The sequence below is a fragment of the Podarcis vaucheri genome (genome assembly GCF_965113315.1).
Source record: "Podarcis vaucheri genome assembly, chromosome: 14".
Taxonomy (NCBI): domain Eukaryota; kingdom Metazoa; phylum Chordata; class Lepidosauria; order Squamata; family Lacertidae; genus Podarcis; species Podarcis vaucheri.
In genome coordinates this window covers 10,095,962-10,114,591 of record NC_138752.1, presented here as the reverse complement: position 1 = coordinate 10,114,591, position 18,630 = coordinate 10,095,962, and the positions used below count along the sequence as shown (strand labels likewise).

The 18,630-nt window shown below is 47.1% G+C and overlaps 1 protein-coding gene and 1 long non-coding RNA gene across 4 annotated transcripts in view; one reads left to right on the top strand and one right to left on the bottom strand.

The window, feature by feature from the left end:
• LOC309518541 overlaps positions 1 to 18,630 on the bottom strand; it is a 300,968-nt gene that overhangs the window by 88,811 nt on the left and 193,527 nt on the right. The window lies entirely within an intron of this gene.
• The window catches only part of LOC309518264 (uncharacterized protein C15orf39), a 41,953-nt gene continuing 38,992 nt past the window's right edge, over positions 15,670 to 18,630 (top strand). Inside the window, exon 1 of one of the 2 annotated variants that reach the window (XM_082198270.1) lies at positions 15,670 to 15,681. The gene's annotated coding sequence lies outside the window, so the exon portion shown is untranslated. Of the gene's footprint in view, positions 15,682 to 17,675; positions 17,694 to 18,630 lie in introns of those variants that run through there. The other variant, XM_082198271.1, reaches the window with a different exon arrangement.

The window sequence follows — 18,630 nt, the reverse complement described above, 5'->3', positions numbered from 1 at the left end:
AATTTTACAATGTTTCTGTAAATAGTCTTTGAATTTCTTCCAGTCTTCTTTCACCGACTCTTCTCCCTGGTCTCGGATTCTGCCAGTCATTTCTGCCAATTCCATGTAGTCCATCACCTTCATCTGCCTAATTCTCTGCATTCATGGCATACAGGCTGCCTCCTTTGCACACTTACCTAGAGGTGAGTCTTGGTGAATACTTGCTCCAGAGTAAACATGCATAGATAGGATCACACTTTAGGGCAAAGGTGGAGGGACCTGTGGCTCTCCAGATGTTGTTGGATTACAACTCCCATCAGCCCAGAGAGCACAGCCAACCATCAGGGATGCTGGCAGCTGGAGCTGAAGAACATCTGGAGGCCTAGAGGTTCTCCATTCCTATGGTAATGAGGTTTAATATCCTTCACCTATCCCAACTGTATCAGGGACAGGCCACGTATTCTGGTTCCTGCTCTTAGTCGATATAGAAATTGCGCACACATCCACGGGCAAATTATTCCTAAGGACAGATGCAGATAAATGTGCTCCAGCAGCCATTCAGAGGGTTCAGCTCAGTCAACAGTCACAGCTTCCCCCCCCCCCATCCAAATGGTGCAAATGTCTTGGCAGGCCTGTGAACAGCATCTTGGGAGCTGAGATGACCCCGGGACTAATTGGTGGAAGATGTAAAATGAGATCATATATGCTTGCTTTGAAGCTTTGAAGTTTTGAGTTTTGGTTTTAGTTGGGAAAGGGGAGGCTTCTCACTGCCTGCCCAGCAACTACTCCCTATCTGAGAGATGGATGGGAATGTCAAACAGGCCTTTAAGCCAGGAGTGGTTAATTGGGCTATTGTTGCCAGCTAATTTAGCTTGCTTTTCGTATAAGTAACGCTTAACATATTAGCTTCTCATGGGCAGTCCTGACGAATGCTTACTGTTTTGGTGTCTGAGTATGTAACTTACTGGCACTGCATCACAGGTTTTCGCCTTTTCATAACAAAGCACTAGGATTAATCACTCTGCCGTTTTGGACTTCTTTCTTTGGAACCCCCGCACCAAACCAGTCGCACAACCCCTCCTTTGGGCCCATGGATCAGGATCATACAGAGGTGCGGTCCCTCTGCACACCTAGCCTAGGGCCCCATTATCACAGCTGGAGGAGCAGAGATCACAAGCAGCGATATGTTGTTGTTGTTTAATCGTTTAGTCGTGTCCGACTCTTCGTGACCCCATGGACTAGAGCACGCCAGGCACTCCTGTCTTCCACTGCCTCCCGCAGTTTGGTCAAACTCATGCTGGTAGCTTCGAGAACACTATCCAACCATCTCGTCCTCTGGCGTCCCCTTCTCCTTGTGCCCTCCATCTTTCCCAACATCAGGGTCTTTCCCAGGGAGTCTTCTCTTCTCATGAGGTGGCCAAAGTGTTGGATCCTCAGCTTCAGGATCTGTCCTTCCAATGAGCACTCAGGGCTGATTTCCTTCAGAATGGATAAGTTTGATCTTCTTGCAGTCTATGGCAGTGTTTCCCAACCGGTGTTCCGCGGCACACTAGTGTGCCGCGAGACGCCGCCTGGTGTGCCGTGGGAGGGAGGCGGGCGAGTCGGGCGGCGAGAGGCGGGGCGGCGGCGGCGAGGAGAGTCCGCCCAGCGCGGGGCTCTCGCCGTCTGCCTGCCTGGCTGCCTGCGTGGCGCTGACGTCACGGGGCTGTAACGTGCCCCACATAGGCACACCCCGGGTGGCGAGCGAGCGAGCTCCCACATCCCATCACCGCTCGCTTCGGCCGGCCTACTGGGCTGTCGCAGGCAGAAGGCCTGCGCATGCGCGAGGTTTTCGCGCCTTCGGGATTCCCTTCACGCCTTCCTCCTCCCGGGTCCTTGAGAGCGCGGGAAGCGGCAACGCGAGACCGGCGTTGAGCCTGGTAGGTATTGCGCTTGCCAAGGCAGTCATTTGGGAAATGAAAACTTGCAAAGCAAGCAACCAGTTCAATCTGAAATACGTGTATGCTTAATATCCTGTATCTGAAACCTGTTCTGCCCCCTCCCCCCACACTTGGTGCCATTTTCATCTACACATGCAGCAGAGTAAGTTGACCCAGAATAGTACCAATTCAGATGGCAGATGGGAGAATGACAGTGCTGAATGCTTTCCCATGTAGAACAGTCCCTGCAAATAAAAACCTAGCATATTTGGAAGAGGGATGCTAGCCTAACCATTACCTTCTATGCTGTTACTATTTTTTTTTTTTTTTTTTTACATAAGTAAAAAGTGACCTTTCCCCATCTGGCATGGTGGTGTGCCTCGAGATTTTTTTCATGAAACAAGTGTGCCTTTGCCCAAAAAAGGTTGAGAAACACTGCTCTATGGGACTCTCAAGAGAGCAGAGCAGCGATATATTGGGGTATAAAAGCAGAGAGTTAACTGATTGTGGCAGAGAGGTGAAGAATGGCAGTGAAGATAAGGACTAGGGTTTGGAGGGTCAAGAAGCCAAATTTATTTATTAAGGCGATTCCTACCATGCCGGTTTACAATTGTTTGCAATAGTATCCCACCCTCTCGCATGCATGCACAAACCCACACCACCCGGCCTCCGCTGATGGGTGAGGCCAGAAATTTTCAGGGAATTTCCTGGAAATTCTCATTCCATGGCACAGAACGGTACAGTCCCATGGATGAGAACACAGCAAGCTGCCTTATACTGAGTCACACCATCTAGCTCAGTGTTCTCTGGGATTTCAGAGTGGGGGTATTCCTAGGCTTACCTGAAAATGCCAGGGACTGAATTGGGGATGTTCTGCATGCAAAGCAGATGCTCTACCACTGAGCTCCCCCCCCCAAAAAAAACTGCAGCCCTTCACAGGTCAGCTGGAGGGACGTGGCATGCTCCCAGCAGCTGTTCCTTCTCTGACTGATGGATGGGAACAAGCAGGTCTCCCCCATGTACCTCCTAAGAGGAAAGAGGTGCTCTCTCCCAAGGGTTGATGGCAGCAAAGGCCGAATTGTGCTTCCCTGCTGCTCTGAGCTCCCAGGGCAAAATTGATTTCATTCTCCAAGCGAGCCAACTAATGTTCCATTTAATTAAATGTTCTGTTTAATTGTTGCATTGCAACACACGGGTGAAATTGCACTGCACTGCAGCAAGTTATTTCCTGGAGTGGCGAGTGGGCACATCTTGTCTCTAGTACAGGGGTGGGGCTGCATTCTCCACTGGGCAACGTTCGGGGTGGGTGCATGCCAGGGGCAAAAGTGGGCAAAGCAATAAATGTGAATTTTACCATTGTGCAGGAGGCAAGTTTCTACATACGCTCACCCTGGCCCCATCTTCCGTCCCGGCAAGCAAGAGTCATTGTCTGCTTTCAAGGGCACTTTTCAGCCAGGCACAAAGAAGATGTGAAGTTGTGCCCATGTATCAAGAGGCTGGGAACCTTAAAGGGAGAAACCCCATAATTGCGCTCTATGGAAAGACCTCCGGGTGACTTAATGTATCGGACGAAAAATCCAGTGAAGAGGGAAAAGTGATAACACATGTCAGAAATGCTGACCCTCTCAGGGAGAAAACTCATTATAAGATGAAGGAATAGGAATGAAGTTATAGCTGACATAGTGTAGGTTAAGCAAAGTGTGAAAGTGTTAAGTAGATGATAGCAGAAATATTATATTGCTATGAGTTCGGGGTGTCGGCTTGCATGCCATCCTTGCGGGGGTGGGGGTGGGGGTGGGGGCAGCCTTCCAGGCCTGAGAGTCTGTCTCCAGTAAGGGCTAGAATCTAGTAGAAGCAGCTGTTGAACCAGTCAAACCAGTCATTTCATAAGGTCATGGCCTTTGCTGGCCAGTAAAGTCCTTTCATTTGCATCACAAAGTGTGAGCTAAGTGGTAGCATTCTCTCATAGCCTCCAACATTTCTCCAGTGAAAATAGGGCAATAATAATAATAATAATAATAATAATAATAATAATAATAATAATAATAATAATATCATACCATACCCCACCCATCTGGCTGGGTGGTCCTAGCCATAAACATTAAAAACTTCCCTTTACAGGGCTGCCTTCAGATGTCTTCTAAAGGTTCTTTAGTTGCTTATCTTCTTGGCTTTGGGGTTGCATGACTGCATGCCCTCCAAGACTTCTCTGATGAAAATAGGGACGTCCTAAGGAAAAGTGGGTTAAACCACAGAGCCTAGGACTTGTCGCTCAGAAGGTGGGCAGTTCGAATCCCTGCGACAGGGTGAGCTCCCGTTGCTCGGTCCCTGCTCCTGCCAACCTAGCAGTTCAAAAGCACATCAAAAGTGCAAGTACATAAATAGGTACTGCTCTGGCGGGAAGGTAAACGGCGTTTCCGTGCACTGCTCTGGTTCGCCAGAAGCGGCTTAGTCATGCTGGCCACATGACCCAGAAGCTGTACGCCGGCTCCCTCTGCCAATAAAGCGAGATGAGCGCTGCAACCCCAGAGTTGGCCACAACTGGACGTAATGGTCATGGGTCCCTTTACCTTTACCTAGGGAAAAGCAGGACATTCTGGGATCAAATCAGAAACTGGGACAGCTTCTATAAATCTGGGACAGTCCATGGAAAATGGGGACACTTGGAGGGTCTGTTCTCACAACAATTCCTCACCTCGCTAGATGCAACATCATCCTAGGTTGGGGAACAAGAGGCCAAGGAGGTTTTGCGTGTGTGTGTGTGTGTGTGTGTGAATTTTGGCTGACGCCTGAAGTGGGAAAGACAGAGGCATGTCTTGCTCTGTGCTGGATCCAAAGCTGAGACTTGGGGTTTTCCTGGATACCTAATGGGGAGGCAAGATCTGTGTGAATGCTGTGAGCCCCTCCATCCCACTAGCAAGGACAAGGGACATTCGATAATTCATTAACAAGCAAAGTTTTATTTCTTACTTGAGCAAGGTTACAGCAAGCAACTGGGGACTCGAGTAGAGAGCATAACATTGACCTTTGTTTCAATACAGTTCAGACATTCAACACACCCGGAGGTATGGTCTAACTGTCACCCTGACCACAAAGGCAGGTGTTTTCACACTTGAGCTATAGTATCTAGGCATTTTCCTGTTTATATATCCAAAGTTTAAGCCCTTGCAAGCTTCCATAACTTCCCTTTCTACACAAATCTGTTCTTTATTTGTTCCTCTCTTTAGCTTGCGTTACAGAATGATTAAAACAAAATTTATGTTACACCAAAATGGCATCTGTTTGGTTCAAGATGGCGTTAGTCTGGCTTTCAAGCCATAACACTGTACTCAGATTGTATGTATGTGTAAATAAATCCACCATAATGTCCATTTGTCTTCATTCTAGGAAAGCCAAACCCTGGGTAAGCACTGCAACCCCTGGAATCTCTTGCTTGGGTGTACGCGCAACATTGTTGTTAGGCTTCTTAGCATTTATTAGTTGCTTTTTTCATATAAGCTAAGTGAAATGTCTCAAGAGAATACTGAGTGACATAGAACAGCAAAGCATTGTATCAAGGCTGGGCACATTTGGAGACAAAATTATAGCAAGGCATACTGTGTGTCTGCCATGGTGAGAGCAGGAAGGCATGGGTTGATCACAAGGGTCCAGCACATCATGATCTACACTTAAGGTGAGGCCCACCTGATCATTTTGGCATGGAATTTGGCAAGCTGACCAAGGAATTTGGCAAGCTAGCCTGGACAATGAGTCTAGGAAGGTTCATGCTGGATTAGAATGGGAGCATATCAACTCTTTGCTTAGTGTATTAGAACAGGATGTGTGTGGGATGAAATTAGGAATGGAAGGATCTGTCCATTTCGGAGCTCTCAGCTTCTCGTTTTTCCAATTTTAAATTCAATTCTTTTCTGCAGCAATTAGTGATTAAATAATATCTCATGGCAATTCATCAGCGTTTCAGTGCAATTTTTTCTTAATAAACAAATGGCAAGAAACCAATCTTTTCGTGTACCTTGGAACTCCCTGCCTATTGGCAACTGTTGATTACAGTGGTACCTCGGGTTACGTACACTTCAGGTTACAGACGCTTCAGGTTACAGACTCCGCTAACCCAGAAATAGTAGCTCGGGTTAAGAACTTTGCTTCAGGATGAGAACAGAAATCATGCAGCGGCAGCAGGAGGTCCCATTAGCTAAAGTTGTACCTCAGGTTAAGAACAGTTTCAGGTTAAGAACAGGCCTCCAGAACAAATTAAGTTCTTAACCGGAGGTACCACTGTACTGTATATTGGTTTCCTCAAATCTTGTAAGGTTTTCAAGGTTAGTGTGCCTGATCGTGCTAAATGAAAATGTTTTTCAGCCACCAGTCACTACTAGTATTTATTTTTATGAATGGATGAGATGAGAGACACATAATGCCTTTTCTATGCTTTATTCACTCTTTCATTTGTCAGTACATACAACACATATATGTAGTGAATCATTTCAATTAGGGAAGGGAAATAAAATTGATTCTGTTCTCATTTAAAGGAAAATCTATCAAATTTGCACTTGGTGAAAGAATGCGACAACCAAAACACAACCATCCTTCAAATATCTTATCCAGATTTTGAGATGTGGTTCTCCAACCAAGCAGTGTTTATAAATGCACATATTAGAGGGGAGGGTGCATAAAAGAAAGCTACTAGTGAAAAATGCATTATATTAAGGGAAATTGCTTGCAAAAATGTGCATCTTAGTCAGAACTACATACCATGTGTGCCTTCTTGAGGTCCTTGGGCCAAAGGCATGCAAAAATAATAATGCAATAAATAAATAAAACTGACAGTCGATGTATAGCAGAGCTGCTTTGGTGTAGAAATTGCACAGGAACCCTTAGCCACAGGAATGGAGATAACTACAGCTGCAAATGCAGCTGTTTCATTAACCTGATCCCGACTGATTTCAAAAGCGAAAGCTGGAGTGCTCCCACACAAGGCATTTTTCTACAGAACTCGTGGTTTCTACAGGCAGATTTGATGCCTTATCACAGACTTGATCTGAGGCTTGTCTCACATGACATGAAGCTAACCGAATTGCAGTTCTTCTGGGCTGATGCAGCGATAAGAGGGTCATCCTTAGGATCTTAGCAACGACTGCTATACTCACATAAACAATGCTAGGTGGTTTTTGTTTCAAATTAGAAACTGCTCCCACTAAAAATAGGTGCACTGATTTCTACACAAACGCACAACCGTTTCTCAGGATCTCAAGACCAAGGGCCAAATATGGCCCCCATCACAGTCATTTCTCTGGCCCTCAGGTTCTCCTCAGGACACACTCTTCCCTGGGCTCTGCACCATCCTCAAGTGTTTTTGCCTGGCCAGAAATGTGTGTTTGGATTGTGATAATGTGTCAGGGCAGGTGTCAGGAACAGGTCAGCGGTAATTCACATGCCAGTGAAGTTAACTCTCTTTACTCAAAGAAACAAACAGCTTAGGAGCCTAGTGAGCACAGTAAGCCTTCCCGGTAGATCTTGCCCCATTTGTGAGGACTGAAGGTCTCCGCTTTCCCACAGCTCCTTAAGTCTCCTTCTGCCCTGGCTCCTTCCTAAGCAGTCTGAGGCTCCATTGCCTTGTCTGTCTTTGCTCCTCACTCTTCATACCTCTTCTGGTTCTGGGAGACAAGGGAGATGGGGAGCTTGTCACAGCAGAAGGGGGAGACACCTGTGCCACTTGGTCTCCGTCATCCTACTCACCTGCTTCAGTTTCAGCTTCTGATCAAAACGTCTCTCTGACACAGACTCTCCCTGCTCCCTTTACATGTTTCTGGACTCCTGGGAACTATAGTTAGCTAAGGGTGCTTGGAATTGTCAGGAGAGCCTTATTTCTCTCACAGAGCTGCCATTCCCGGAGTTCTCTGGGAAGAAGGATTGATGGTTAAACCACTGTAGCTCTGTGAGGGGAACAGGGGTCTCCTGACTATGCCCAGAACCCTTAACTGCAGGTCTCAGGATTCTTCGGTGACTATTTGGTGACTATTTAAAGTGGAATCATAGCACTTTAAACATATGGTGGAGGTGGGACCGATGTTATTTTTGCATTAGTCCAGCAAAAGCTAACTAGAGCAGGAGTGCTGAAACTTTCCAGTCTTTTGTGGGTGGCCTTGCAGGGGGTTGCATGCTAGGTGGGGCCAAGGCCAAAATGAGCAGGGAAAGGGCCCAAGGTTAGGCAGGTTGCTGGGTGGACTCTGACCTTTCTATGGCACTTTGCATCCTACTATGCAAAAGCCACTGGTTTCTCCGGACACACCCCTTTCCCCTACTCAGGAATGTAAGAGGCAATATCACAGTTGAAAAACACATTCTGTTATCATTTGAAATAATTTCCAGAGGGCACACCCTGGTACCGCAACCCACTAGTCCACTTACCCAACTCCCATTAGTCCTAGCCAGAACGACAAATAATCAGGAATGAAGGGATACCCAGTCCAACAATATTCAGAGGGCCGCAGGCCCCCTATCCCAGATTTAAATCAAGCATCGCCATAATCCACTTGTCTCTTGTTTATTCTGCTATAACTACATTGCAGCTTAGGTTTATATTATTTCATTCATTCTGCAGGTGTGTGCGCTCCAAAATTCTTTACTTGGCTTATGCTTTGCTCTTCCCCTTTAGGGTAAGGACAGTTAGGAGATGGGAAGTATGCAAGCATTGGTTAACTAAGCCTTTTCTGGAAGTGAGCAATTGTGTCAATAATGGAGAGGTATTCAGTAAAGAGAAATCACTTGACATCCCTTAACTGCCAATGCATATTTTGGAACAATGATTCTATTTTCATACAAAATGAGGTCATTTGCCTAGTTTTGGGAGAAGACCTTTGCATGCAAAACAAGGTCGAGAAATACAAGCAGGTGACCCCTCTGTCCCTCCTTCCCCAAGGCCTTTGGGCTTTGCTTTCAATAATTGCATGAAAGACCATCATTCAACAAATGCAGCTTTTTTTTAACCATCTTATCACACACCTGCCAAGGATCTTACCTGCCAAGGTAAGAAAAGAAGAAAAGAAGACAATGGGCAGGGTGGAGGCCATTGAAGATGTACATCAGGACAATCAGGGATGCTTCCAAGACAAAGATCAAAAGCAGAATGATACCCATTGCAGGTACGGGGAATCTCTGGCCTTCAGGGTGTTGTTGGATTCCCAACTCTCATCAGCTTGAGCCAGCATGACCAATGGTCAGGAATGATGGAAACTGTATTTCGACAACAGCCCCAGGACCACATGTTCCTCATCCCTGGTGCAGCAGTTCCAGTTTCACAAGAGGCCCAGGTTCAAATTCCTGATCAGCTGTGAGACTGATCTTGGGCCAGCTCTGCCCACTAAGCCCAGGTTACCTCCCAGGGTTGATGGCCAATGGAATCATGTGTGCTGCCTTCTTTGAAAGGTAGGATACATATCTAATACATTTAATTAGCACTTGTATTTTTATAGGTGAGGGATGTTAAGGCCGAGAAACAGCTCTGAGCAACTGGAGCAAGGCAGGCTCTAGCAGAGCTCATTTGGTCTCAACTTGCAGTTATGGTTGCTATTGACAAAAAGCCTTGCTGACCTTCTAGTTAAGCTTAATCTGTTTATGCATGAAGCTCACTGTGTGACCTTGGGACGGTCGCCTCCTTTCAGGTTAGCTTCCTTCAGAAAGGAAAGGAAAATGTTTCAGCAAAAGGGCCATAGATCAGTAGTAGAGAATATGCTTTGAGAGGGAAATGTTCCAGGTTCATTTCCAGGTATGACCCTTCCATGAAACCCTGGAGAGCCAGTGCTAGTATTCATTGCAGAGCAAGACAAGAGAATCTGGGGCCTTCCAGATACCGCTGGACTACAATGTCCATCATCCTAACCATTTGCAACACTGGCTTGGACTGATGGGAGTTGGAGTCCAACATCTGCAGGGCTCAGGTCTGCTCTAGCAGGGATGCCCTTTCAGCCCATCACTGCAAATGGAGGCAGGAGTTAGATTAAGCCAGTTAATTTCAACAGGCAGGCACTTGTAGGCAAGAGGCTAGGGTTGGGCCGCTAGGGAAATGCTCCTGAAGGAGAATCGTAGAATTGTAGATAGTTGGCAGGCACCCTGAGGATCATCTAGTCCAACCCCCTCCAATGAAGGAATCTCAACTAAAGCATCCATGACACATGGCCATCCAACCTCTACTTAAAAACCTCCGAGAAAGGAAAGCCCACAGCCTTCTGGGAGAGACCATTCCACTGTTGAACAGATCTTAGAGAAGAGCTGTTGAGGGTTCCCTTCTCCATGCAAGGCATAAGAACCTAGATATCTGGTCAGCCTCTCTCTCTCGGCTTTGTGGAGGTGTTTTGCTTGCTTCTGTTCAGGCTTTCACGCTTTCCCTACCCATGGGTCTTGTTAGGTGAAACTTTCCACTCTGAGCTGGCAGCTCATCAAAAGCCAGAAGGTTCTTGCATCATTCACTGAAGTCTCCCTTGTTGTCAAAGGTTGGCAAGGGGAGGGAGGGAGGGAGGGAGGAAGGAAGGGGAGGGGAGGAGGAACAACAGGAGAGGAAGGGGAATGCCTTATTCTACAGTTTGGCTGGCTGAATTTTCTTTCAAAGGGCGTCTGGTGGAAAGATGAGTCAGTCTCTCTCCCTCTCCCTCTCTCCTTCTCTCTGATAAAGTCTGGAATCCAGGAGTGGGGAAGCTCAGGCCTAGGTGGGGCTCCCCAGGCTACACTTGAAGTATTTTTGCTAGGCAGGAGATGCTAGGGACTCAACCTGTGACCTTCTGCATTCAAGGCCGGTGCCCTAACCATTGAGAAACAGCCCTTCTCAAAGGCTCAAGTGGACTGTCTTATCTCAATGTCACGGTGAGCTTCACCAGCCACTATTATGCCAGACAAACAGAACCAGGTTTCAGGGAACTCTGGCAGTATGTCCTCCAGTGAGCTCCCTCCTCTATCCATGGGTCTTGATGGACTTCCCAGGTTGTGATGGCAGCACTTGGAAGGAGGTTTTGGCCATCCCTTTCAATTTCCCACAATGCCCTGGAAGTCAGAATGCATAGATCTAGTTGCCTGCCTATGCTTGAAGCACCGGGGAGGGGAAATAATATAATATAATATAATATAATATAATATAATATAATATAATATAATATAATATAATATAATATAATATAATATAATATAATATAATATAATATAATATAATATAATATAATATAATATAATATAATATAATATAATATAATATAATATAATATAATATAATATAATATAATATAATATAATATAATATAATATAATATAATATAATATAATATAATATAATATAATATAATATAATATAATATAATATAATATAATATAATATAATATAATATAATATAATGGCCTCAGGCAAGCATGAGCAGTCAGCCCTGCAGGATACTGAGGCCCTGGCAAGGATGACAGATGTTGACACCAGCCTTGAGATCAACCCTCTGTTGAAAATCTACAGATTCAGACTGACTCTTCCTCTTTTTCTGGCAATTTGGCAATGAGGGAGAATGACTGTGCCCTTGTGGGTCCCCCTTCCTTATTTAAAATTGGCTTCTTAGAAATTCCCTAAAGCACGCAGGGAAAGAGTTGTGCAGAAAAGGACAATGAACATGACCACGAACCTGGAACAACTCCTGCAATGAGGAAAGGTCACAGAGTTTGGGGCTTTTAAGATAGCAGTCTGCGTCTTTATTGGATTTGCAATCATTTTCACATATGAAATTGTTTTAATAGTTTGTGTATATGGAGTTGTTTCTAACTGCTGATGTTTTTACTGTGAATCCCTTCAGGTTATTCTGTGGAAAGTGATTCATAACTAGGATCAAATAAATAGATAGATAGATGATAGTGTGGGGGGTGGAGAAATGGCATAGAGGGAAGTTTTTATCTTTCCCTCATAATATTAGAACCAAGGGTCTCTCAATGAAGCTGAAGGGTAGGAGATGCAGGACAGGCCAAAGGAAGGACTGCACAATAGTGCACTGTGGAATATGGAATTCTCTCCAAAGGGATGCAATGATGGCCACCAATTTGAGCAGCTTTAAAAGGAGATTAGGCAGAATTATGGAGGATTAGGCTACTGGAGGTGGCATGTCTCTGAAAGGCAGCTGCAGGCAGAACCTCAAAGCAGGAAGCCAATGTGGCCCTCTGGGAATCTCTGTCTGGTCCTTCAAACTCTCAATACATCCCTCATTGGCCTTACTTCCCACCCTCTTTGGATATTTGTGGCTGGCTGGAAGGTTTCCTTGAACTCTGACGATGACAGAGTTTCTGGCTTGCCTGGCTGAGTGCCTGTAGAGCACCTGAGCCTCAGGATCTCAAGTAAAACTCATATCTGTTAGTCTACCCACTTTTGCTTCTGGCTCTGTGCACCAGAGGGCCCCTGGCAGGTTTCCCAGAAAGCAACGTGGCCCTTGGGTTCAAAAAGTACGGTGCTCCCTTTCCTGGACAATTCAAAGGACTCATTTTGACCCTTCAAGTTCTAAAAGTTTGGATGTGGTTATGCTGCTGTCATGCAATGCTTGTCAGAGGAGGCCCAGATCCACGCTCCACTGCCATGCAATTTGCCAATCCAGATCTAAACATGTGGCCGTAAAATACCAAAATGTGTACAGAGAAATGTCATTGCATGTTCAGAGTGCTGAAAATGTTGCTGACATATTTACAAAACCGTTGTCGTTTGTAAAGAACAAGCAAATGTGTGAAAGCTTGGGTTTGCAGAGCAAAGTAGGGTAAAATACTCTGTATGTGCTCTGAAGTTAATTGCACTGTGTGAGAGCTGTGAGGGGGGGTGTTGGGAAACTGTGTACGTGCAGCTACTCATACAGAGTCAATTAAGGTTTGGCAGACAGCCAGAGGGTCGTGTGAAGGAGTACCGTAAGTCTGCCTGGTGATAACAGAGACATGGAGACAGCTCTCTGACTGGTCAAACTCTCTCAAGGGAGTGATAATTAATGGCCCACTAACTGGAATGTGTTAGTTCAGAGTTTGTGAGTTCAGAGTTCTGTGTCAGTGTAGGAATTGTGAGTTGTGTGAGAGAGAGCTAGCTAAAGATCCGTGTTCTGTTCCTGTAAATAGTCCACTATAATGAACACCTAACTACAAGTTCCTGGTTCCTGCTTCGTCTATCCTGTCTGCAGCCAAGTTGCCAATTGCTTCCATGGATTCTGCGTTGACTCTGCTAGGTCTGGGTAAGGTCCTGCAACTAGTCAGAAAGTTGCGAAACGTCAAATTGGTTTTCCCAATAAGTCACACTTCTCTGAAGTCTCTCAGCCTCACTCACCTCACAGAGTGTTTGTTGTGGGGGAGGAAGGGAAAGGAGATTGAAGCGGGATATCAAATCCAAACTCTTCTTCAATTTAACAGGCAATGCTGTCAGTGGTTAATTCCTGGCTTCTGTTTTTATAGTTCGTGTTTTATTGTCTTGATGTCAGATGTCATTGCCTGTGGCTTTCTTCCTTTGGGATGGAAAGGCAGGATATAGATAATAGATAAGACGCAAGGACAAATGTACACTTATTACACAATCAACTGATCATCTAGAAATATGTGATGATGTAGAACAGGCAATGACTTCTCAGGAGGGAGGACTCTGGGGAAATTTTCAAAGAGGAATTTAAGAGATAGTGTGCCCCCCATGTTCTTTTAATTGTCAGACAGTTGCCGTACTTATGTTCTGACCCCCCCTTAATGGGGAGGTGTTCTTAAAGCTGTAACAACTGAATTCTGATGTCATTCTAACCCATGTTTCGCAAAGTTTCGCTGGGGTTGGTTGTGAACGCCCAACTGGCAGACTGCGATATAAAACTGTGACCTTGCACATGCATATCTGGAAATTAAGGTGAAATTCGACCCTCTATGGTCTGCTTTGGGACCTGAGGTGTTACAATGGAAGCCTTTGCATGTCTCATTGTCTTCAGTGGGGCTTACTCCCAGGAGGAACTAACAAGGGCTGCAGCCTCAGAGTAGGGAGACCTGCTTAGATACAGTCAGGATTTTTTTTTTTTTTGGGGGGGCAGGACACCCACCTGCCATCATCTGCCTAGCAGATCCAGAATAAAATGTCTCAACCACAGTTGCTTTAAATTACTTTCTTTTGACCCCGAGTGCTCAGAAAAACCTGTCAAAATCTTCCTACAATTTCTACTTTTCGTTAAGTATTTGTATTTATTTACTTGGGTTTGTTTTTTTTGAGGGGGGAGCAGCTTGCCCCCCTGGCTATGCCCATGACCTCCAGTACCTATATCACAGGACAGAAACCCTGCTTCCTTGAGAGTAAGGTAAAGGTAAAGGGACCCCTGACCATTAGGTCCAGTCGTGGCCGACTCTGGGGTTGCGGCGCTCATCTCGCTTTATTGGCTGAGGGAGCCGGCGTACAGCTTCCGGGTCATGTGGCCAGCATAACTAAGCCGCTTCTGGCGAACCAGAGCAGCGCACGGAAACTCTGTTTACCTTCCCGCCAGAGCGGTACCTATTCATCTACTTGCACTTTGTGCTTTCGTACTGTTAGGTTGGCAGGAGCAGGGACCGAGCAACGGGAGCTCATCCCGTCGCGGGGATTTGAACCGCCGACCTTCTGATCGGCAAGTCCTAGGCTCTGTGGTTTAACCCACAGACCCCACTGAATTCAGCAGCACTACTTCCAGCTGGTTAGGATCACAGTCTTGGCTCCTGCTTTCCAAAACCTAAAGGGTGGGGAGACAGCTGGGCCTTTTTTCTCCCATTCCAAGAACTGGCTACCTGGCAGGGTTGTGGTGAGAATAAGGGGGGGGGGGCTGTGTATGTTCCTTTGAGTTGAGCTGTGATTCTTGCATTCTGGGGGTTGGGCTAGAATATGATGCCCCTTCTAGCTCCATGATTCTATGAGCTCCTTGTTGAAAGGAATTGAATGAGCAACAACAACAAGTAATTCAAAAAGGGTAAAAGGTAATAAGAATAAGATGATGATGATGAGGATGCACAAGACTTGGCTCCACGCGCATGCTCTTGATCTTACTGGCTTCTTTTCTGTCTTTGCGAACTTTCTAGCCTCTTTCTTTTCCGCCTGTTGATGCAACCTCTCCGCGTGGGATCCGATTGGCTCGGCTCGTCCCGAATCCGGATTACGCGGAAGGTTGCCATCACATTTCTGCCTCTCCGGCTCCTCCCTTCTCCCTCGCGCGCCCTCACCCTCCGGACTCCCCTTCGCTCCTTTCCTCCTCCCGCGAGGCGGGGAGGGACCGGAGAGACACACGCACACAGAGATCCCTTTCAGATGACTGAAGCAGCAGCGGCGGCTCCGGATCAAGCTCTCGTCGCTTCCTTTCTGCAAAGTGGTTTTGTGTTTTTTGTGTGTGTTGGCGCGTGGAGAACCAACGGGGGACGGCGGGGAAAAAGAAGTCCAGACAGAGTTTTTAGGCCTGGGCAAGTCGGATATGAGTTTTCCCTTTTTAAAAAAGGAGAAGAAGCGAAATCAGTCCGGATCAGCGCTCGCTACGGATCTGGATCCTCTATTTGCTGCCTGCCTCTTTTAGGCACCCGGAGTTCGTTCGGCCGGCTCGGATCCGAGTGCGCCCTGCGTTTGCAACTTTTACCTCCTGCGAGGCTGCCTTTTTCTATTTCTTTTTTTCTTTTTTTAAATAGAGAAACCATCTCGTCCTCCGCTACCACTTGCTCCCCCGCCCCGAGCCTCCCGGAGCGATTCCCCACCCTACCGGGGGACTAAGATGTGCTTCTGGGGGGCAGCCTTACCTGCGGGGAGCGACGGCAGCTCCAGGTAAGATCGGTTCCTCTCCGCGCAAGATTTAAGCCGGCTTTCCAGCGATGGAGAAACGGCGGCTGCCTCAAACCAGCCCTTTGAAGGCGCGCTGGAAGCGTAAAATTGTAGAGTTGGGAAGAGGTCCCGGGTTCATCTAGTCCAACGCCGTGCAATGAAGGAATCTCAACTCGCTCATACATGGGGGATCGTGGCATTATTATTATTATTAGTAATAATTTGAATTTATATACCGCCCTAGACCCGGAGGTCTCAGGATGGTTCACAGAAAATAAATAATTTTATTATTTATATCCCGCCCATCTGGCTGGGTTTCACTCTCCAGGCGGCTTAGAGCACATTAAAAATGGTAAAACATTAGACATAATCCCCCCGCCCCATGAACCAGGGTTGCCTTCAGATGTTGCCTTCTAAAAGTCAGAGGGTTGTTTGTTTCCATATACTGACAGAGAGATATCACACACACGCACGCACACACACACACACACGACTTCCCCTCCCTCCCTCTCTCCTTGCAACTTACCAGAGGCATGTTTACTCGGGAGTAAGCCCCGCTGCGCCCACTAAATTAAGTCAGTCTTTGTCAGGATGGTAGCCCCGGGCTGCATCCCTGTCAAAGGATGAGAGTAGGAGCCCCGTGGAGTTTGCGTGGGTCCTACTCGCGAGTAAACACGGAGGTTTGGGAAGGAGGTATACGCGCGTGCGTGTGTTGGGGAGGGCTGCCTGCCCCCCGTCTGAAACGGCCTTTTGTTAACCTGGCCTCCCCAATGTAGACAGAAGTAAGCCAGAACAAAACCCGGAATGATAAGCATCGCGATTGCATCACTTTGCTGGCCTGGGGAGGCGGCCAGGGCGCATTTCCAAAAGCACCCAGGTGTTCAGCTGTGCGGAGGGGAGGGGGGTGTTTGGGTTGGTGTCTGGCGGAGAAGCGTCTCCTCCAAGATAAACAGAGAGCCTAAAAAAAAAAAAAGAAAGAAAGAAGGAAGGAAGGAAGGGAGCAAGCAAGCGTTGTTTAGTCTCTTGGCGCGTTTGGAAGGGTGCCCAAACGCGCTTTGCGGACTCGATCCCAAGAAGGGATCGTACGTTGGATGCCAGGGACCAGTTCTCGCTCTACCAAGCAGAGTTTTATTGGAACCATGCAGGAGATTGTGCTGGCTTATTTTTTTTAATCACAGGGCAGTCTAGTTTGTTTAAAAGAAAGAAAACACAAATTTTTAAATTGTTATTTAAATCGAGAGTTGCCTACCACTTAGGTTTCCTTGGAGACTTCTAATACAGAGGCTGGTTGCAAAGCACTCTGCACATGAGTGGAGGAACTCTGTTCCTCTGCTGTTATTTTTCTGTTTGTGTGTGCCCTGTCCTGTTTTCCCTAAGACAGGAGCATTTAGGAAAATGAAGGCTTCAATCTTTAGTTGTGTGGAGGCTTCATTGAAGACAGGGGTTAAGTTCTGGGGGTTGGGTGGAGGTAGCATGCCTAGAATTCTGGGTCCCAAACCCCCAAGGAGGTTTTTCTCAGATTTGCTGCCTGCTTACAAGAGCTAAGGAAGTAAATAAAGCGTGGGCTTTCTCTTTCAGCAGGAGGAGGAGGTAACATAATCCCACCCCCTAGAGGAGGGCTGACAAAAGTGTGCTGTGTTTTTCAATCCTGACACTCCTCCTCCTCTTCTCTCTCTCTCTCTCTCTCTCTCTCTCTCTCCCCCCCCTTCTCATTTGCTAAAGGGTGGGATTTTTCCTTTGACGAAAACCCCAACAACTTGTTCCCACAAGATCATCTGTTTCTTGTTGGATGCTTATGAAAATATAAGGGCCTTGAGGCTCTGGATAGGGCCTTCGTGACCATTTATGGATTGCCTAAGTTGTGTGTGTGGTTTATAGGAGTGCTTGCATGCGCGCACATGTCCGGGGCTGGAGACTGCTGCTCTGCAGGCACGTGGTCAGCGCCGGTTGAAAAGCCATGCGTTGCGGCAATGGATCTGTGGGCACCGCCTCTGTTCCGAAAGCTCGTGTTTGCGGTAACTATAGTGCTCGTGTACACAAATGCGCTCAGTGGGCAGAGTTTAGGAAATGCCATTGGTGTGAGTGAGTGTGTGATGCTTGGAGCAGAGGCATGGAGGAACGGTTTGGCTCCGTTTTCTCTGCAGATGCCCAGAATGAAGTAAGAAAGTCAGGCGACAAAGAAAGGGGTGTGTGTGTGTGAAAGGATGTCTCTTAGTTGCACCAAACCAGGGGTGAAGAATGTGCTTCCCTCCAGATGTTGCTGGACCCCAACTCCCACAGTGATGTGCGGTGATTTTTTGTTGTAGGGGGGCAGTTAGGGCCAGAGGCGCCAGCTTGCGAAGGCGATTTGGGGGGCAGGGAGCATCGCAACTCCCTCCCTGAGCCAGGCAGAAGCTTCCCAGGCTTGGAAAGGAGGTGCCAGGGGAACATTTAGGGGGCCTAGTCCCCCTTGCAGTGGCGTAGCGTGGGGGGTGCAGGGGGGCCGGCCGCACCGGGCGCAACATCTGGGGGTTAGGGTTAGGGGGCGCAAATCCACGGTTTAGGGGGCACAAATTACTTGCCTTGCCCCGGGTGCTGACAACCCACGCTACGCCACTGCCCCCTTGTAACGCGTTTTGTTGAATCAATAAAGATCAGGCCTTCTGGCTGCTGGTTTGCTTCAATTTCATGGCTGTAGTCTTGTTTGACCTTCCAACCTAAGCCTGCGGAACCCACTGCTGCACCCTAGTCCACTGACCACATGCCGCTGAACTCCCATCAGCATGACTGATGGTTGGGGAGCTATAGCACAATCACCGGCTGAAAGGCCGTAGGTTCTTCAATTCCACCACTGGTTTCGGTTGGGTGTTTAATGCCTCTGAAGGAGTATATTGTGGGGGGGGGCCCTATGCATGTGTACTTGGAAGTAGCCCCCCCCTTGCCAAGTTCAGTTGGGTTTATTATTCTTAGTTC